Below are 21,881 nucleotides of genomic sequence, written 5' to 3'. Positions count from 1 at the left end.
GGGAGTTACACAGTTGGGGGGCCACCACAGAGAAGGCCCTGTCTCTTGTCCCCGCCAGGGATCAAGAGCAGGGCCTCCCCAGATGATCTTAAGTTCCTGGGGGGTTCGTAGGAAGAGATACGTTTGGATAGATAGGCTGGTCCAGAACCGTTTTATAGGCTAAAGCCAGCACTTTGAATTGAGCCCGGTAGCAAACTGGCAGCCAGTGGAGCTGATTCAGTGAGAGCCGTTCAGCAGTGGAACTCTCTGCCCTGGAGTGTGGTGGAGGCTCCTTCTTTGGAAGCTTTTAAGCAGAGGCTGGATGGCCATTTGTCAGGGGTGATTTGAATGCAATATTCCTGCTTCTTGGCAGAATGGGGGTGGACTGGATGACCCATGAGGTCTCTTCCAACTCTTTGATTCTATGATTCTATGATTCAACAGGGGAGTTGTATGCTCCTTGAGCCCCACTCCTGTTAACAACCTGGCTGCTGCATGCTGGACCATTTGAAGCTTCCGGGCCGTCTTCAAGGGCAACCCCACGTAGAGCGCATTGCAGTAATCTATACGGGATGTAACCAGAGCGTGGACTACCGTGGCCAAGTCAGGCTTCCCAAGGTACGGGCGCAGCTGGCACACGAGCTTTAGCTGTGCAAATGCTCCCGTGGCCACCACCGAGACCTGAGGTTCTAGGCTCAGTGATGAGTCCAGGATCACTCCCAAGCTGCGAACCTGCGTCTTCAGGTGGAGTGTAACCCCACCCAACACAGGCTGTAACCCCATGCCCTGTTCGGCCTTGCGACTGACCAGGAGAACACAATTCACCCCCAGGAGCCACGGCCTAGTTCTGGAAAAGGTGGCCCACATCATAGAATCATAGAATAATAGAGCTGGAAGGGATCCCAAGGGCTATCTAGTCCAACCCCATGCCTTGCACGAAACGCACCATCAAAGCACCCCTGACAGGTGGTCATCCAGTCTCTGGTTTTTATTTTTATTATTATTATTATTATTATTATTATTATTGAATTATAGAATCAGAGAGTTTATTTATTTATTATTTATTTATTTACAACATTTGTATCCCGCCCATATCAGCCCGAAGGCAACTCAGGGCGGTGTACAAGTCAGCAACAATTAGATGCCAAATATAAAAATACATACATTGGTAAAAGCAACAAAAAAGTTGGACACTCCAATTGGTTGCAGGAATAACCAGAGGCATTGCAATTTAAAACCAATCTCTTCCAACCAACCCAGTCAACTTTCAAGCATGAGTTTTGATTTGCATTCTATTGCCACTCTATGTCAATTCTGTAGCTGTATTTGGCATAAGTTTCCATATATATATACATACTGTGTGGGTGTATGTTTATCTGTGTAATTTAGTAATTTATGGCATGTTAATGTTCATTTGTTTTTGAATATTTTGTACCATCAGGAGACATCAGGAGAGACGAGTAATATATGAAATACATTATTATTATTATTATTATTATTATTATTATTGACAGAAAAGCACAGTATGTCACAGCAAACGAGATCTATGTGCTGGATTTCGTATCAATTATTATTATTATTATTATTAATTATTATTTGATGCATAACAAGATGAGTACACATCAAACAAAGTTACTCTGCTGGCTTTTGTATTGGATCACACGTCGGACACTTCCCAAGTGCCTAGGACTGTGTGATGGGTCGGCAAATAATGCATGCAGATCCCAGTAAGGTGGTCTTTTGCAGCTGGCAGGTGGTAATTTTGTCAGCGCCAATTGTGTTTAAGTGCAGGCCAAGGTCTTGAGGCACTGCGCCCAGTGTGCCCATCACCACTGGGACCCCCTCGACTGGCTTGTGCCAGAGTCTTTGCAGTTCGGTCTTTAAATCCTCATATTGTGTCAGCTTTTATAGATGTTTCTCTTCAATCCTGCTCGTCACTTGGAATTGTAACATCGACAATCCATAATTTGTTTTTATTATTATTAATTATTAATTATTATTTGATACGTCACAAGATGAGTCCACAGCAAACCAGGTCACTGTGCTGGCTGTTGTATTGGATCACACATCGGGCACTTCCCAAGTGCCTAGGACTGTGTGATGTATCGGCAAATAGTGTGTGCAGACCAGAGAAGAACTGGCCTTGTGGTGATTTTGTTAGCGCTGATTGTTTTTTAGTGCAGGCCAAGGTCTTTAGGCACTGCACTCAATGCGCCAGTCACCACTGGGATGGAGCCCAGTGCCGGCAGGACTGAAGACCGACAGGTCGAAGGTTCGAATCCAGGGAGAGGCGGATGAGCTCCCTCTATCAGCTCCAGCTCCTCATGCGGGGACAGGAGAGAAGCCTCCCACAAGGATAATAAAAACATCAAATCATAGAATCATAGAATCATAGAATCCTAGAGTTGAAAGAGACCTCCTGGGCCATCATCCAGTCCAACCCCATTCTGCCAAGAAGCAGGAATGTTGCATTCAAATCACCCCTGACAGATGGCCATCCAGCCTCTGTTTAAAAGCTTCCAAAGAAGGAGCCTCCACCACACTCCGGGACAGAGAGTTCCACTGCTGAACGGCTCTCACAAATCATCCAGGTGTCCCCTGGGCAATGTCCTTGCAGACGGCCAATTCTCTCACAACAGAAGCGACTTGCAGTTTCTCAAGTCACTCCTGACACGACAAAAAAAAAACCCCACTGGGACCCCCTTGACTGGCTTGTGCCAGAGTCTTTGCAGTTCGGTCTTTAAATCCTCATATTGTGTCAGCTTTTATAGATGTTTCTCTTCAATCCTGCTGTCGCCTGGGATTACAACATTGACGATCCATACTTGTTTTTTTCCCACGATGATGAGGACAGGAGTCTTCTGCTCCAAAACTCTGTCTGTCTGAATCTGGAAGTCCCAGAGTAGTTTGACGTGTTCATTCTCTGTAACTTTTTCCAGCTTCTGATCCCACCAGTTCTGTGTCGCAGGCAGATGGTGTTTGAGGCACAAGTTCCAATTAATCATCTGAGCAACGGTGTTGTGCCTCTGCTTGGAGTCTGTCTGTCCGATCTTCTTGCAGCAGCTGAGGATATGATCCATCGTTTTGCCTGCTTCCTTGCAGTGTGTACACTTGGAATCTGTCCTTGACTTTTCAATTTTGGCTTGGATGGCATTTGGTCTAATGTCTTGTTTTTGAGCTGCCAAAATGAGGTCCTCAATCTCCTTTTTCCGAGTCCCATTAGTGAGCCACATTCATGTTTTGTCCTTGTCCATTTGGCTCTCAGTGTTTCCCAGGAACTGTCCATGGAGAGAGAACCTTCTTTGGCCAGTTTCCTCTTCTGCTTTGGATTGTGTTTGGTGGCATTCCCTCTTTGGCTTTTGCACTTAAAGCAGCTATCGTTATTATTGGGTTGTTGTAGGCTTTTTCAGGCTATATGGCCATGGTCTAGAGGCATTCTCTCCTGATGTTTCGCCTGCATCTATGGCAAGCATCCTCATCCTCAATACCACTGAGGATGCTTGCCATAGATGCAGACGAAACGTCAGGAGAGAATGCCTCTAGACCATGGCCATATAGCCCAAAAACACTTACAACAACCCAGTGATCCCAGCCATGGAAGCCTTCGACAATATATTATCATTATTGTTGTTGTTGTTGTTGTTGTTAGAATAATAGAATCCTAGAATCAAAGAGTTGGAAGAGACCTCATGGGCCATCCAGTCCACTCCCCTTCTGCCAAGGAGCAGGAATATTGCATCCAAAGCACCCCTGACAGATGGCCATCCGGCCTCTGTTTCAAAGCTTCCAAAAAAAGGAGCCTTCAACACACTCCGGGGCAGAGAGTTCCACTGCTGAACGGCTCTCACAGTCAGGAAGTTCTTCCTCATGTTCAGATGGAATCTCCTCTCTTGTAGTTATTATTATTATTACTAGCTTGGGGACCCGGCGGTGCCCGGGTTATTTGAGAAAGGCATTCTTTACCTGTGCTCCAAGTTCAGTCTAGATCCAATGTCAGCTGGGTTCAGTGAGTGAGGGTGAACTACAACTCCCATATGCAAGTACCATCGTCCATGGTCCATCCTCCTCCAAAAGGATGTAGAGTGGGTCATGGGGGCTCTGTGTATCAAGTTTGGCTTAATCAACCATTGGTGTGGGTCGCAGTGGTCTCAGGAAGTGAGTATCACAGTGCTGTGTCTTGACGCAGGGTGAACTACAACTTCCACTCTGTGGAGTCAGTCCCCCAAACTCCTACAGAATGTTCAGTTACTGATCAATTCCTCTGCTTGCTGTGTGCCATAGGTTAAGGAAGAGGCAGTGGCTGTGGTTATGCAAATGAGAGGGAAAGGAACCCTGGGAGGTGTCTTTGGTGGAGGAAAAACAGAAAATCTAGGCTGAAATGGTCCCTCATGAAAGCCTTCACTTGAGTAGTGGGCAGGATGGCATTTGTGGAGGACATTGGCAGGGCTCTTGGACATGTTCATGGTAACCTGCAATGTCAGTTTTGGGAGGGCCATGGGTATCTCCAGCTCAGTGAGAACTATACCTTGTTTGTGGAGGTGGGGCTCTTTCTGGGTAAACAGACACACCTGTACCCTGCTACTTACACATGTTTTCACTTTTATTATGTGTATAGATTATTATTATTATTATTATTATTAGAAACACAACAAGATGAGTCCACAGCAGACACTCTACTGGATGTATTATCAAAGGCTTTTATAGCCGGAATCACTAGGTTGTTGTAGGTTTTTTCAAGCTATATGGCCATGTTCTAGAGGCACTCTCTCCTGACATTTCGCCTGCATCTACGGCAAGCATCCGTATTGGATCACAGTCCAAGTCATAGAATCATAGAATCAAAGAGTTGGAAGAGACCTCCTGGGCCATCCAGTCCAACCCTATTCTGCTAAGAAGCAGGAATATTGCATTCAAATCACCCCTGACAGATGGCCATCCAGCCTCTGTTTCAAAGCCTCCAAAGAAGGAGCCTCCACCACACTCCCTCTGGGGCAGAGAGTTCCACTGCTGAACGGCTCTCAGGACTAGGACTGTCTAGGACTGTGTGATGTATCGGCGAATAATGCGTGCAGATCCTAGTAAGGTGGCCTTCTGCAGCTGGCAGAATCATAGAATCATAGAATCCAAGAGTTGGAAGAGACCTCATGGGCCATCCAGTCCAACCCCATTCTGCCAAGAAGCAGGAATATTGCATTCAAATCACTCCTGACAGATGGCCATCCAGCCTCTGCTTCAAAGCTTCCAAAGAAGGAGCCTCCACCACACTCCGGGGCAGAGAGTTCCACTGCTGAACGGCTCTCAGGACTAGGACTGTCTAGGACTGTGTGATGTATCGGCGAATAATGCGTGCAGATCCTAGTAAGGTGGCCTTCTGCAGCTGGCAGAATCATAGAATCATAGAATCAAAGAGTTGGAAGAGACCTCATGGGCCATCCAGCCCAACCCCATTCTGCCAAGAAGCAGGAATATTGCATTCAAATCACCCCTGACAAATGGCCATCCAGCCTCTGCTTAAAAGCTTCCAAAGAAGGAGCCTCCACCACACTCCGGGGCAGAGAGTTCCACTGCTGAATGGTAATCTTGTCAGAGCCGATTGTGTTTAAGTGCAGGCCAAGGTCTTGAGGCACTGCGCCCAGTGTGCCCATCACCACTGGGACCACACTGACTGGTCTTTGCAATTCGATCTTCAAATCCTCATATCGTGTCAGCTTTTCCAGTTGTTTCTCTCCAGTCCTGCTGTCGCCTGGGATTGCAACATCGATATTATTATTATTATTATTATTATTATTATTATTATTATTTGGCAGAGACCCATGCCGCCAGAGGCCCACATTTGCACCCGCCATCCCTGCACATACATCCACATCGATCTTATTATTATTATCGTTACTACTATTATTATTCCGTCCTGGGCCCGGTCCTGTTCAACATCTTTATTAATGACTTAGATGAAGGGCTAGAAGGCATGATCATCAAGTTTGCAGACGACACCAAATTGGGAGGGATAGCCAATCCTCCAGAGGACAGGAGCAGAATTCAAAACGATCTTGACAGATTAGAGAGATGAATGGCCAAAACTAACAAAATGAAGTTCAACAGTGACAAATGCAAGAGACTCCACTTTGGCAGAAAAAATGAAAAGCAAAGATACAGAATGGGGGACAATGCCTGGCTCGAGAGCAGTACGTGTGAAAAAGATCTTGGAGTCCTCGTGGATAACAAGTTAAACATGAGCCAACAATGTGATGTGACGGCAAAAAAAGCCAATGGGATTTTGGCCTGCATCAAGAGGAGCCTAGTGTCTAGATCTAAGGAAGTAATGCTCCCCATGCTCTATTCTGCTTTGGTTAGACCACACCTGGAATACTGTGTCCAATTCTGGGCACCACAATTCAAGAGAGATATTGACAAGCTGGAATGTGTCCAGAGGAGGGCGACTAAAATGATCAAGGGTCTGGAGAACAAGCCCTATGAGGAGCGGCTTAGGGAACTGGGCATGTTTAGCCTGAAGAAGAGAAGGCTGAGAGGAGATATGATAGCCATGTATAAATATGTGAGAGGAAGCCACAGGGAGGAGGAGGGAGCAAGCTTGTTTTCTGCTTCCTTGGAGACTAGGACGCAATGGAACAATGGCTTCAAACTACAAGAGAGGAGATTCCATCTGAACATGAGGAAGAACTTCCTGACTGTGAGAGCCGTTCAGCAGTGGAACTCTCTGCCCCGGAGTGTGGTGGAGGCTCCTTCTTTGGAAGCTTTTAAGCAGAGGCTGGATGGCCATTTGTCGGGAGTGATTTGAATGCAATATTCCTGCTTCTTGGCAGAATGGGGTTGGACTGGATGGCCCATGAGGTCTCTTCCAACTCTTTGATTCTATGATTCTATTATTATTATTATTTGGCATGCCGCCAGAGGCCCACATTTGCACCCGCCACCCCTGCACATACATCCACATCGATCTTATTATTATTATCGTTACTATTATTATTATTATTATTTGGCATGCCGCCAGAGGCCCACATTTGCACCCGCTATCCCTGCACGTACATCCACATGTGCATGCACTTGCAGCCCTTTCTCTCCCAGCGCAGGCGGTGCATTTCCACAAAGAGCACGGGAGACCTTGACCGCTGTGCTGCCGCCCCAATCGCTCTCTTGCAATCTCTCTCTTTCTCTCTCTGTGTCGTTCTTTCTCTCGTTCCTCTCCATCAAAGCGGGCGCCGGAGAGGGAGACAAGAGCGAGGGAGAGCCGCCAACCCAGAGAGGCAGGCAGGGGAACAAAAGCATGCGGCCGGAGAGGAAGAAGAAGAAGCACCAAACAAACACACACTCCAGACGCCACGGCTGTCGTCGTCATGATGGGGAGAGGCAGCGCATAGGAAAGCCAGAGAGGGAAGTGTTGAGGGTCCTTGGGGGAAAAGGCTCTTGTGACACATGCAGCAGGCAACAAGGTGCACCCTCCACAAACAGCCACATAGGCACATGGGCTTGGCTTGCCTGCCACACTTTTCCTGCCTCTTTGTGATTCCACTCCGCAGGTTGTGGCTGCCGTGCCGTGCCGTGCCACCGACTGGCATGCGCTCACTTCTTCGTCCATGCTCGGAGGCACCTGCCACTCCCGTTGGCCTTGGCCTCCTCCCTCTTTGGCCTGTTTTTTGGGGGGTTTGCAGCACACATACGCCCCTCCAACTTCAATGGCAGAGCAGGTGCTCCAAAGGGCCAACCTGGGTCCAAGAGACCCTTCCAGACTCTTCCAGAGCTCCCCAAATAAGGCAGAGCTGAGCAAGCAAGAAGGTGCACCAAAGGGCCCTGATAACAACAACAACAACGACAACGACAACAACAACAACACCACTTCGAGTCCCCCCAAGGGGTGAGAAAAGCAGTATATAAATACTGTAAATAAATAAGTAAGTAAATAAAAACAAGTATTTTTAAATAACAGGGGCTGGATGGCCATCTGTCAGGGGTGATTTGAATGCAATATCCCTGCTTCTTGGCAGAATGGGGTTGGACTGGATGGCCCATGAGGTCTCTTCCAACTCTAGGATACTAGGATTCTATGAAACAAGTAAATAAAAATAACAATAATAATGCTTTATTTGTATTCCACTCTAGCCCTGATAATAAGAACAACAACAACAACAACAACAACAACAACAACAAAACCGCTTTGAGTCCCCCTAGGGATGAGAAAAGCGGTATATAAATACTGTAAATAAATAAGTAAATAAAAACAACAATAATAATACTTTATTTGTATTCCACTCTAGCCCTGATAATAAGAACAACAACAACAACAACAACAACAACAACAACAACGCTTTGAGTTCCCCTAGGGGTGAGAAAAGTGGTATATAAATACTATCAATAACAATAACAATAATAATACTTTATTTGTATTCCACTCTAGCCCTGATAATAAGAACAACAACAACAACAACAACGCTTCGAACCCCCCTAGGGGTGAGAAAAGCGGTATATAAATACTGTAAATAAATATCCAATCCAACCCCCTTCAGCTACACAATCCAATCCCTCCCAGCAGATGGCCATCTAGTCTCTACTTAAATACTTCCAGAGAAGGAAGCTCCAACAGACTTACAGGAAGTGCATATTCCACCATATTTGGAAGGGTACCTCAGAGAACATCCAATCCAATCCCTTCCAGTACACAATCCAATCCCTCCCAGCAGATGCCCATTCAGCTTCTGCTTAAATACTGCCAGAGAAGGAAACTCTAACAGACTTACAGGGAGTCTATATTCCACCACATTTGAAAGGGTCCCTTAGAGGCCATCCAATCCACCCCCCTTCTGCTACACAACTCAATTGCTCCTGACAGATGGCCAACCCCCTTCTGCTACTCAATCCAACCCCTCCTGAGAAATGGCCATCCAGCCTCTGCCTAGAGAAGGAAGCTCCAACAGATTTACAAGGAGGCTATATCTCACTATATTTGGAAGGTGACCTCAGAGGCCATCCAATCCAACCCCCTTCAGCTACACAATCCAAACCCTCCCAGCAGATGGCCATCTAGTCTCTACTTAAATACTTCCAGAGCAGGAAACTCCAACAGATTTACAGGGAGTCTATATTCCACCACATTTGAAGGGTTCCTCAGAGGCCATCAAATCCAACCCCGTTCTGCTACGCAATCCAATCCCTCTCGACAAATGGCCATCCAGCCTCTGCCTAGAGAAGGAAGCTCCAACAGATTTACAAGGAGGCTATATGCCACTATATTTGGAAGGTGCCCTCAGAGGCCATCCAATCCAACCCCTTCTGCTACACAATCCAATCCCTCCCAGCAGATGTCCATTCAGCTTCTGCTTAAATACTTCCAGAGAAGGAAGTTCCAACAAACTTACAGGGAGGCTATATCTCACTATTTATTTATTTATTTACTTTACTTTACTTTACTTGTATACTGCTCTTCTCAGCCAATTAGGCGACTCAGAGCGGTTAACAATAAGAAGCAGCAAAAATTCAATGCAACACATACAGCCATTTAAAAACAATTGACACATTAACACACTAAGCAATTACCATCAGTGACCATCAATAGAATCAATAACAATTCAATAGTGTCTCATAACTAAAATCATAATCCAAGTTCGTCATCCGTTGTTCCGATTCCTATAATTCATTGTGATTCATTGCACTGCCTATTCAAATGCCTGTTCGAATATTTGGAAGGTGACCTCAGAGGCCATCCAATCCAACCCCCTTCTGCTACACAATCCAACCCCTCCCAACAGATGGCCACCCAGCCTCTGCTGAAACACTTCCCGAGAGGGGGGCTCCACTGGACTCCCACGCAGCGCATTCCACGGCAACCACCAGAAAGGTCTTCCCAATGAGGAGGCTGACTCTCCTTTCCTGCCACTTGAACCCACGTCTCCCTTGTGCCTCAGTCTCCTCAATGTGGGGAGTGACCGGCCGCCCTCCACCCCAAGGCCGTGGGTACAAGTTGGGGGGAGAGGGGGCTCCCCAAAACCCAGCTTTGTGGCTCCCTTCCCAGCCAGCAAGACACTTTGTCCCCGCATTCCTTGAGTAAATAATCCAAGCGCTGCTCCTTTCTTACTGCCGACATGCGCTCTGCGGCGGAGGATTCAGCCGCTGCCATTGCTGGCACCACACTCCCATGCGCGGCCATGCACGGGGCCAAGGGGGAGAAGCCAAAGGGGCCCCAAAGACCATCCAGTGCAACCCCCTTCCGCCAAACTAGAAAGACCATCAAAGCCCTCCCGACAGATGGTCATCCAGCCTCTGTTTGCAGAAATTGAGAATCAATGGCCTGAATTGTGTAAGCATTCTGGATGGCCATCTGCAAGGAGGGCTCTCATTGTGTCTTTTGTGCCTGGGAGAAGGGGCTTGCACAGAATGTCCCTTCGGGGACCCTCCCAGCTCTATGATGCAGAGAGTAGAATTCAGGCCATTGATTCTAGGGTGCTAAAAATAGAATTCAGGCCACTGATTCCAAATTGTGTAAACATTCTGGATGGCCATCTGTCTAGAGGGCTTTCATGGTGTCTTACTGGCTTGCAGACGGGAGCAGGTCTGGATGGCCTTGGGGGACCCTCCCAGCTTTATGATGGTAATAGCAGAAATCATAAAGCTGGGAGGGTCCCCCAAAGACCATCCAGACCTGCCCTTTTCTGCAAGGCAGGAAGACACAAGGAAAGCCCTCCTGACAGATGGCCATCCAGAATGCTTACACAATTTGGGAACCAATGGCCTGAATTCCATTCTTAGAATCATAGATTCCCCCAAGGGACATCAAGATCTGCTCCCTTCTGACAGGCAAGAAAGACACCATCAAAGCCCTCTTGACAAATGACCATCCAGCCTCTGTTTGCAGAATTTGGGAATCAGTGGCTTGATTCCCAAATTCCCAAATTGGGGGACCCTTGCTATCATAGAGCTGGGAGGGTCCCCCAAAGGCCATCCAGACCTGCCCCAGTCTGCAAGGCAGGAAGACACAATGAAAGCCCTCCTGACAGATGGCCATCCGGAATGTTTACACAATTTGGGAACCAATGGCCTGAATTCCATTCTAGAATCATAGATTCCCCAAGGGACATCAAGATCTGCTCCCTTCTGACAGGCAAGAAAGACACCATCAAAGCCCTCCTGATAGATGGCCATCCAGCCTCTGTTTGCAGAATTTGGGAATCAGTGGCTTGATTCCCAAATTCCCAAATTGGGGGACCCTTACCATCAATGCCCTGAATTCTACTCTTTGTATCATAGAGCTGGGAGGGTCCCCCAAAGGCCATCCAGACCTGCCCTTTTCTGCAAGGCAGGAAGACACAAGGAAAGCCCTCCTGACAGATAGCCATTCAGAATGCTTCCACAATTTGGGAACCAATGGCCTGAATTCCATTCCTAGAATCATAGATTTCCCCAAGAGACATCAAGATCTGCTCCCTCCTGACAGGCAAGAAAGACACCATCAAAGCCCTCCTGACAGATGGCCATCCAGCCTCTGTTTGCAGAATTTGGGAATCAGTGGTTTGATTCCCAAATTCCCAAACTGGGGGACCCTTACCATCATAGAGCTGGGAGGGTCCCCCAAAGGCCATCCAGACCTGCCCTATTCTTCAAGGCAGGAAGACATAATGAAAGCCCTCCTGACAGATAGCCATTCAGAATGCTTCCACAATTCGGAATCAATGGCCTGAATTCCATGTTTACCATCCTAGAATCATGGAGGAAAGGCCATCCAGTGTAACCCCCTTCCGCCAGGCAGGAAGACACCATCAAAGCCCTCCTGACAGATAGCCATTCAGAATGCTTCCACAATTCGGAATCAATGGCCTGAATTTCGTGTTTACCATCCTAGAATCATGGAGGAAAGGCCATCCAGTGTGACACCCTTCCATGAGGCAGGAAGACACCATCAAAGCCCTCCTGACAGATAGCCATTCAGAATGCTTCCACAATTTGGAATCAATGGCCTGAATTCCGTGTTTACCATCCTAGAATCATGGAGGAAAGGCCATCCAGTGTAACCCCCTTCCGCCAGGCGGGAAAACACCACCATAGCCCTCCCGGCAGATGGCCACCCAGCCTCACCCATCCCAAGCCCCCATTACAGTGACACATACACCCCTCCATAAGAGAGAGGGGGGCTCTCCATGGGCACCAGCCAGTCAGCCCTGCCCACATCTGCCTTGTGGGAAGCACAGGAACCTTTTGCCTGCGCCCCCCTGGGGGCTCCTCGCTACTGCTGCCGCATTCAGAAGGGCACCCGGGCACAAAGGTGGCAGGAGAGCCGGCACTGCACAATTCCAAATGCCAACCGTTGGGCCCAAAGGGCTCTCTGTCAGAAAGCATTGCCGTGGAATCGCAGGATCCGAGAGTTGGAAGAGATGCCCAAGAGCCTGCGAGTCCAACCCCCCTTCTGCTGTGCAGGAAGGCACCCTCAAAGCACCCCCAACAGATGGCCACTCAGCCTCTCCTTGCAATACTCCGGAGAAGGAGACCCTTGTCGGGCAGTTCTTCCTAAAGTGGAATCTCTTTTCTTTCAGTTTGAATCAACTGCTCAATTGTGCCCTGCTCTCTAAAATCACAGAAAACAAGCTTGACCCTTTCATAGAATCGATATAAATAAAAATGCAATATTACTTTGTGGGATTAACATATCTCAAAAACCACTGGACAAATTGACACCAAATTTGGACACAATTTGGACACACCTCTCAGGCCAATGAGTGACCATCACTCATAAAAACACCAAAAAAAACACAGCGGAAGGGACTTTAAAAGCCAAAAAAAATAAAAAATACATTACAATGCATGCGCATAACCACATATTTATACATACAGGAGCAGGATTCAAAACGATCTTGACAGATTAGAGAGATGATGGGCCAAAACTAACAAAATGAAGTTCAACAGGGACAAATGCAAAATACTCCACTTTGGCAGGAAAAACGAAATGCAAAGATACAGAATGGGGAATGATGAGGCCTGGCTTGAGAGCAGGACGTATGGAAAAGATCTTGGAGTCTTCGTGGGGAGAAAGGGGAACATGAGCCAGGAATGTGATGTGGCGGCAAAAAAAGCTAGTGGGATGTTGGCCTGCATCAAGAGGAGCCTAGTGTCTAGATCTAGGGAAGTCATGCTCCCCATGCTCTATTCCGCCTTGGTTAGACCACTTTACCTGGAATATTGTGTCCAATTCTGGCCACCACAATTGAAGGGAGATGTTAACAAGCTGGAATGTGTCCAGAGGAGGGCAACTCAAATGATCAAGGGTCTGGAGAACAAGCCCTATGAGGAGCGGCTTAAGGAGCTGGGCATGTTTAGCCTGAAGAAGAGAAGGCTGAGAGAAGATATGATAATAGCCATGTATAAATATGTGAGAGGAAGCCACAGGGAGGAGGGAGCAGATCAAGGGTCTGGAGAACAAGCCCTATGAGGAGCGGCTTAAGGAGCTGGGCATGTTTAGCCTGAAGAAGAGAAGGCTGAGAGGAGATATGATAGCCATGTAGAAATATGTGAGAGGAAGCCACAGGGAGGAGGAGGGAGCAAGCTTCCTTTCTGCTTCCCTGGAGACTAGGACGCAAGGGAACAATGGCTTCACACTACAAGAGAGGAGATTCCATCTGAACATGAGGAAGAACTTCCTGACTGTGAGAGGCATTCAGCAGTGGAACTCTCTGCCCCGGAGTGTGGTGGAGGCTCCTTCTTTGGAGGCTTTTAAGCAGAGGCTGGATGGCCATCTGTCAGGGGTGATTTGAATGCAATATTCCTGCTTCTTGGCCAAATGGGGTGGGACTGGATGGCCCAGGAGGTCTCTTCCAACTCTTTGATTCTAGGATTCTAGGATTCTATAAAATAAATGTGTGTCTGCTCCAACCTCAGTGGGTGCTTTCATGGAGTATCCTCAGTGGAGGGCCTCTGCTCCCTAAAAGCCAATCCAGCTGTGCTCTGCCTCCTCCTCCTGCTCCCTGCTGCCCAACCTGCCCCCCAGCATCACTTTGGGGGCCTTGTCTCCGCAAGGGTTCCTGTCTCCGGCCGGCTGGGCAGTGCTGCCTCCGAGGGAGGCTGGAGCGGATCCCGCCTCATTGTGCAGCCTCTGGACCGGAACTGGCAGCAGCGGCAGCAGCCGAACACAAACAAATCACGGAGGCCCAGGTGGCATCCCTTGGAGGGAGGGAGGGAGGGAGGGAGGGGCACCGAAAAAGAGAGAGAGAACTGGCAGGCGAAACCGCATCTCTGCCCAAAGGCACACAACACGTCCCAGCCCTGAGAGAGAAGGATTTGCAAGCAAAGAGGAGCAACAGGGAAGGCAGGTAATGGCCGGACAAGGGGCATCCATGCCCATCCAAGACAACAGCTAGGAAGGCAGAGGGACCCCTCCCCAGAGGTCCTCTACTGGGGGATAGATCTCTCTGCCCCCTCCCCTTGAACCCACATTCCATGTAGGGCTTGGAGGAGAAGAACCAGGTGGAAGGAATAGCAAAAGGTCCAAGGAGGCCTCTTTCCCCAGCTTTCTAGACCAGGCATGGGCCAACTTTGGCCCTCCCTCCAAATGTTTTGGACTCCAACTCCCACCATTCCTAACAGTCTCAGGCCTTTTCCTTTCCCCCCGCTTAAGCGGCTGTGGGGGAAAAGGAAGGGGCCTGAGGCTGTTAGGAATGGTGGAAGTTGGAGTCCACACACCTGGAAGGCCCAAGCACATACACCTGGAGGGCCAAAGGAAGGGGCCAGAGGCTGTTAGGAATGGTGGGAGTTGGAGTCCGCACGCCTGGAAGGCCCAAGCCCATACACCTGGAGGGCCAAAGGAAGAGACCTGAGGCTGTTAGGAATGGTGGGAGTTGGAGTCCACACACCTGGAGGGCCAAAGGAAGGGGCCAGAGGCTGTTAGGAATGGTGGGAGTTGGAGTCCACACACCTGGAGGGCCAAAGGAAGGGATTTTGCTAAAATGACCCCGTAAAAGGACCAAAGGGCTCTTCCTGAATTCCTGGGAATCACAGAAGTGCAGGTAGGTATGTAGGTAGGTAGGTAGGTAGGGTGGCCAATCAATGCCACTCCTCACTCTTAAAACCTCATAGGTGACCTTGGGCAAGTCATTCTCTCTCGGAAACCCCAAAGGAAGGTGTTGGGTGTGGATCTTGCCAAGATGACCCCATAAATGGGTCAAAGGGCTCTTCCTTAATTCCTGGGAATCGCAGAAGTGCAGGTAGGTAGGCAAGTAGGTAGGTAGGGTGGCCAATCAACACCACTGCTCACTTGTAGGTGACTTTGGGTAAGTCATTCTCTCTCGGAAACCCCAAAAGAAGGTGTTGGGTGTGGATCTTGCCAAGATGACCCCATAAATGGGTCAAAGGGCTCTTCTTGAATTCCTGGGAATCACAGAAGTGCAGGTAGGTATGTAGTAGGTAGGTAGGGTGGCCAATCAACACCATTGCTCACTTGTAAGTGACCTTGGGTAAGTCATTCTCTCTGGGAAACCCCAAAGAAAGGCGTTGGATGTGGATCTCGCCAAGATGACCCCATAAATGGGTCAAAGGGCTCTTCTTGAATTCCTAGGAATCAGAGAAGTGCAGGTAGGTAGGTAGAATGGACAATCAATGCCACTGCTCACTCTTAAAACCTCATAGGTGACCTTGGGTAAGTCATTCTCTCTCAGAAACCCCAAAGAAAGGTGTTGGATCTCACCAAGACAACCCCATAAATGGGTCAAAAGGCTCTTCTTGAATTCCTAGGAATCACAGAAGTGCAGGTAGGTAGGTAGGTAGGTAGGTAGGGTGGCTAATCAATGCCCCTGCTCACTCTTAAAACCTCATAGGTGACCTTGGGCAAGTCATTCTCTCTCAGAAATCCCAAAGGAAGGTGTTGGGTGTGGATCTTGCCAAGATGACCCCATAAATGGGTCAAAAGGCTCTTCTTGAATTCCTAGGAATCACAGAAGTGCAGGTAGGTATGTAGGTAGGTAGGTAGGGTGGCCAATGAATGCCACTGCTCACTCTTAAAACCTCGTAGGTGATCTTGGGCAAGTCATTCTCTCCCAGAAACCCCAAAGAAAGGCGTTGGGTGTGGATCTCGCCAAGACGACCTCATAAATGGGTCAAAAGGGCTCTTCTTGCATTCCTGGGAATCACAAAAGTGCAGGTAGGTATGTAGGTAGGTAGGTAGGGTGGCCAGTGAATGCCACTGCTCACTCTTAAAACCTCGTAGGTGACCTTGGGCAAGTCATTCTCTCTCAGAAATCCCAAAGAAAGGTGTTGGATCTCGCCAAGACAACCCCATAAATGGGTCAAAGGGCTCTTCTTGAATCACAAAAGTGACCACTGAAGGACGCTGGCCAAACCAGCCACCCTCTTCATATGGAATATGAGGAGAGTCCAATCTGGAGGCATTTGGGTGGGCAAGGGATAAGCGTAAAGCCCTTCTGAGAGGCTCTGGAGACACACAGAGAGAACCGAGTTGAGGAAAAGACAGGAAGGAGCGAAGGGGGGAGGGGGGCTCCATCTTTGACTGAAAAGGCAAGACCCTTGAGGTCAAGAAAGGGCAAGAGTGGACAAGAGGTCTGTCCAAATGGAGTGGCCCAAGGAGGAAGGAGGCTCAAGGGAGGCCAAACGAGAGCTTTGGCACCGAATCTCTTGCCGCAAAAGACTCCCGATTGGAGGGGCTTTGGATTGGAGGGGCTTCAAAAGGGGGGCATGTAAATGCCCATTGGTTGGCTTTGGGGGGGGGGGAGATGTCAACCAGTGGCTGCTGAGGACCAGGACTAATCTGGACCAAGCTGGAGGGTGTGCAGCTGCTGGTGCCCCCATGTGTCCTGCAATCCATCCTCTGGGTGCGCATTCTTTCGGGGCCTTCTTGGGCCAGTAGCCACCCTTGGAAGAAGCCGGCCCCCTCCTCAGGATCAGGGGGACCCCTCTCCAAAGAGAGATAGAGATTGAGGGGTGCTTTGAATGCAGGGGGTTGGACTGGATGGCCCACCAGGTCTCTTCCAAGTCAAGGATTCTATGATTCGAAGTCTCTGCTTCCAAAGAGGGAGAGGTCAGGTGGGCCACAGAATTTGGGGTCCCGAGACGACAAGGGGAACCCCTCTACCCATAAATGGGCCAATCAGGAGCAGAGGGGGAGAATTTGAGGGGAGGCTAGTCCTACAGCACTTGCCAAGCAGCAGCCCCCAGACCCAAAAAGGGCGCCCCCCTCCCTCCATGCGCTCACTGGAAAGCCAGACCCTTCGTTTTGCAGCCGATCTTCCCATGCGCAGCCCAGCAGATGCGCCTTTCCCAGGAGGCTCTCCAAAGGCAGGAACCCCAAGGGAGAGGCAGACATGGGCCTCCCAACTGCGGCCCCCCAGGGACCCCCACAGAAGGGAGGCAGAGGTGCCAAGGGAGCGAGCGCAAGGGTGGGGATGCGCAACGCACAGCCCAAAATGCCCGCACACGCGCGCACACACACAAGCAGGGATGGGGACGGACGTGAGAGAGGAAGTGCACACATGCGTGCACACACACAAAAGCAATCCCCAGTCTGCAAAAAAGCGGCCAAAAAGCCAAGCGTGTCCCTTGCCAACATACATGGACACACGCACAGGTGACGCACATGGTCTGGACGTGCCCGAGGCAAAGATGGAGAGGGCCACACTGTACCACAGGCCACAAGGGCTTCCATCACTGACCAGTCCGTTCTCCAGTACCCCAAAAGAAGCCACATGAACGATGCGGGGCCACAAAGGGAAAGGCTATACTCGGACCGCACTCAGCCACGGACCCCCAACACACACACACACACACTGAGCCGCACTGGGCAGGTGAGCCTCTCTGGGCGTTTCCTGCTTGCTCTTCCTGGGAATAGAGCGCATGACGGACCTTAGACAGACTGAGAGGACAGCCAACGCATGGATGGACGGCAACATGAGAAGGGTTGAGGGGCTGCTCCACAGGTGCCCCACCTTCCCATGTATCAGCACCCCTTGCAAGTCCCACACAAACACACTGAGCCCAGGAGGAAAGAGGCAAAGAGGCGGCTGCTCCATGTTCGCACCCAATGTTCAGCTTCCTTCTATGGACCCAAAGGTTCCAGGTAAAGGTTCCAGGTAAAGGTTCCAGGCAAGTGGTGAGAACCTCTCACCACTTCTTGGCACTTCCCGTGATGCTTCCAATGGAACAGACACCCATCCAGTTAGCACCCCGGCACCCCTTTACTCCCCGTCCTCCAACCCTGGCGTTCGGGAGCCACAAAGGACCCTCTCCCATGCACAATATGCCCCCGCTCTTCCATGACTTGAGTGAAGGGGTCCTGAGAGAACCCCCCTCCCCACAATGTGGACGCAATGCACAGAAGCAGGTGCCTGCATCCAGACTCACCCATTGCTCTTTTTTGGAGGAAAAGAAGAAGAGAAGTGGCCATGAGTTCCCTCTTTCCTTCTCTGCCTTCCTCTCCGATGCACAATCTGCCCCCCACTCTTGAAGAGATCCTGAGAGAATCCCCCTCCCCACAATGTGGACGCAATGCACAGAAGCAGGTGCCCGCACCCAGGCTCACCCATTACTCTTCTGAGGAGGAAGAAGGAGAGGTGAAGTTCCCTCCTTCTCTGCCTTCCTCTTCCATGCACAATCCGCCCCCCGCTCTTCCATGACCTGAGTGAAGGGGTCCTGGGAGAATCCCCCTCCCCACAATGTGGACGCAATGCACAGAAGCAGGTGCCTGCACCCGGATTCACCCATTGCTCTTCTGAAGAGGAGGAGGAAGAAGAGGAGAAGTGGCCACGAGTTCCCTTCTTTCTTCCTTCTCTGCCTTCCTCTTCCATGCACAATCTGCCCCCCACTCTTGAAGAGATCCTGAGAGAATCCCCCTCCCCACAATGTGGACGCAATGCACAGGAGCAGGTGTCCGCACCCAGACTCACCCATTGCTCGGTTGAGGAAAAGGAGGAGAAGTGGCCACAAGTTCCCTCCTTCCTTCCTTCTCTGCCTTCCTTCCTTTTAGTGCAGGAGGGTCTTCGCCTCCAAAAGAGGCAGCCCCTTCCCAACAGGACTCGGTCGGAGGTCCAGCTTCTTTCAAGGTGGGGGTCCCAGTCCTTTTGACTCCAAAGAGTGTCAGTCCCTTCTTCCTTCTCCGCTTGAAAGAGTCTCTGTCGGAAGAGCAAAGGCTCAGCTGTTGGAGGCAAGGGGTGCGGCGAAGCATTGATGTTGGGACCCCCCACCCAATTCAGTCGGGCGACGGCAACAAGGGGAGGGAGGGGGCACAAGGAGGGGCTTGTGTGCAGGTCCCCCCCCCAAAAGAACACAAGGTGTTGTAAGAGCAAAGCTGTTGGAGGCAAGGGGTGCAGGGAAGCACTGGTATTGGGACCCCCCACCCAATTCAGTCAAGGGAGACACACTGTGAGGGGACACAAGGGGAGGGGTCTTGTGTGCAGGTCCTCCCCAAAAGAACAGAAGGTGTCGGAAGAGCAAAGGCTTAGCTGTTGGTGGCAAGGGGTGCAGGGAAGCATTGGGGTTGGGACCCTCACCCAATTCAGTCAAGGGAGACACACTGTGAGGGGACACAAGGGGAGGGGGCTTGTGTGCAGGTCCTCCCCAAAAGAACAGAAGGTGTCGGAAGAGCAAAGGCTTAGCTGTTGGTGGCAAGGGGTGCAGGGAAGCATTGGGGTTGGGACCCTCACCCAATTCAGTCAAGGGAGACACACTGTGAGGGGACACAAGGGGAGGGGGCTTGTGTGCAGGTCCTCCCCAAAATAATACAAAGCGTCAGAAGAGCAAAGGCTTAGCTGTTGGAGGCAAGGGGTGTGGGAAGCATTGGGGTTGGGACCCCCAACCCAATTCAGTCAAGGGGGGCACAAGGGGAGGGGGCTTGTGTGCAGATCCTCCCCAAAAGAACACAAGGTGTTGGAAGAGCAAAGCTGTTGGAGGCAAGGGGTGCAGGGAAGCATTGGGTTGGGGACCCCCCCCACCCACCCAATTCAGTCAAGGGAGCACAAGGGGAGGGGGCTTGTGTGCAGGTTTTCCCCAAAAGGAAGCAAGGCATCCCATCCCTACAAGACAGGTGGGCAACCCATCCAAACCTGGACACCTGGAGGGTGCACTCATTGTAAGTCCCCCTCCCCATGTTGACGACCCTCCCCCTCCATTGTTGGGGGGGTGCATTCAAAGACACCCCCCCCTCACTCCCATTAAACCCTCCAGGGCTTTCCCTTGGAGACCCCGCCCTAGAGACAGAACGGGGGTCTCCCTATCCCCAAGCTATGCCCCTCCCTCTCCCTTCAGTGGGGAGGGGTCTCCTTGGGAAGCCCCACAACAGCCCTGCGAGGGAGGCTCCCCTTGCACGACCCCCACCCACCCTTAAGCATCAAAGGCGAGTGGGACCCTCACCCCTTTCCCCCGACCCTCCCAGGAGAGGAGGAAAGTTTTGGCCCCCTCCCTCCCTCCCTGGCCCTTTCCTTTCTGGGGAGGGGGCTTCCTTACCTGGGGCTCCGGAGGCGAAAAGCAACGCGCGGCGCTTGGAAGGAAGCAGAAGCAGAAGCGGAGAGCCGGGGAGAGGGGGCGGAGCCAGAGGGGCGGTGGGCGGGGCGGTGGGAGGGGCTGAGATTAGGAGGAGGAGGAGGGAGGGAAGGGGCTGGGCACTCTGCACACGCTCAGGAGCCCCCCCTTCCTCCTAATCCCAATCTCTGCCACCCAACCCGGCTTTTGCATTGTGTTGACCAACTTGGGGCCTCCCTCCCTCCCTCCAGGTGTTTTGGACTCCAACTCCCATCATTCCCTGTTAGGAATGATGGGAGTTGGAGTCCAAAACACCTGGAGGGAGGGAGGGAGGGCCCAAATTCGCCAAAGCCTGGTGTAGACTCCTATAATCCAGTTCAAAGTAGCAGAAGGCAATTGGAAATGGACTTCTCCGACAATTGTCGCACTTCCAGTCCCGCAGCGCCCCCTGCCGGCCAGGAGAGGACCTGCGCCCTTTATGCGATTCCAAAAGGGGAAAAGGGGCTTCCAGCAAAGAAGGCGGCGGAATTGGCCCGCCGAGAGACCCTGCCAACATCATGTCCCTGCCAGAAGGGACAGAGAGTTTCATCTATGCTGATGATCATGCCATCACCGCTCAAGCAGGGAGCTTTGAGATGGTAGAACAGAAGCTCTTCGAAGCTCTAGGTGCGCTTACTGCCTCTTACAGGGAAGACCAGCTGATTCCCAACCCATCCAAAACACAGACATGTGCCTTTCATCTCAAGAACAGACAAGCATCCCGAGCTCTGAGGATTATTACCTAGGAAGGAATCCCATTGGAGCATTGCAGCGCACCCAAGTACCTGGGAGGAGTCACTCTGGACCGTGCCCTGACCTACAAGAAGCACTGCCCGAACATCAAGCAAAAAGTGGGTGCTAGAAACAATATCATACGAAAGCTGACTGGCACAACCTGGGGATCACAACCAGACACAGTGAAGACACCTGCCCTTGCGCTGTGCTACTCTGCTGCTGAGTACGCATGCCCAGTGTGGAACACATCTCACCACGCTAAAACAGTGGATGTGGCTCTTCAGGAGACATGGAGTGTCTGCGCCCGACACCACTGGAGAAATTACACTGTTTAGCCGGTATTGCCCCACCTGACATCCGCCGGGAAGTAGCAGCCAATAGTGAAAGGACCAAGGCAGAGACATCTCCAGCTCATCCCCTGTTTGGGTATCAGCCAGCACGTCAACGACGTAAATCAAGAAATAGTTTCCTAAGATCTACAGAGACATTCACTAGAACACCTCAGCAAGCGAGAGTCCAAAAGTGACAGGCTCAAACCCAGCACCTCAATCCGTGGGTGATACCACATGAGAGACTCCCCCCGGGCACTCAGAAGACTGGGCGACTTGGAAGGCATTGAACAGTGGATGTGGCTCTTCATGAGACATGGAATGTCTGCGCTCCACACCACTGGAGAA

The 21,881-nt window shown here is 50.6% G+C and overlaps 1 protein-coding gene across 1 annotated transcript in view; it reads right to left on the bottom strand.

The window, feature by feature from the left end:
* The window catches only part of LOC132772942 (cadherin-22), a 161,060-nt gene extending 140,553 nt beyond the window's left edge, over positions 1-20,507 (bottom strand). Inside the window, exons 1-2 of the mRNA XM_067468327.1 lie at positions 20,416-20,507; positions 18,861-19,085 (exon numbers count right to left, since the gene is read on the bottom strand). The gene's annotated coding sequence lies outside the window, so the exon portion shown is untranslated. The remainder of the gene's footprint in view (positions 1-18,860; positions 19,086-20,415) is intronic.
* Between the last annotated feature and the right edge of the window lie 1,374 nt (positions 20,508-21,881).

The sequence above is a fragment of the Anolis sagrei genome, chromosome 4 (genome assembly GCF_037176765.1).
Source record: "Anolis sagrei isolate rAnoSag1 chromosome 4, rAnoSag1.mat, whole genome shotgun sequence".
Classification (NCBI taxonomy): domain Eukaryota; kingdom Metazoa; phylum Chordata; class Lepidosauria; order Squamata; family Dactyloidae; genus Anolis; species Anolis sagrei.
Note: the sequence above shows the minus strand (reverse complement) of the source record. Positions and strands in the feature narration are given on the sequence as shown.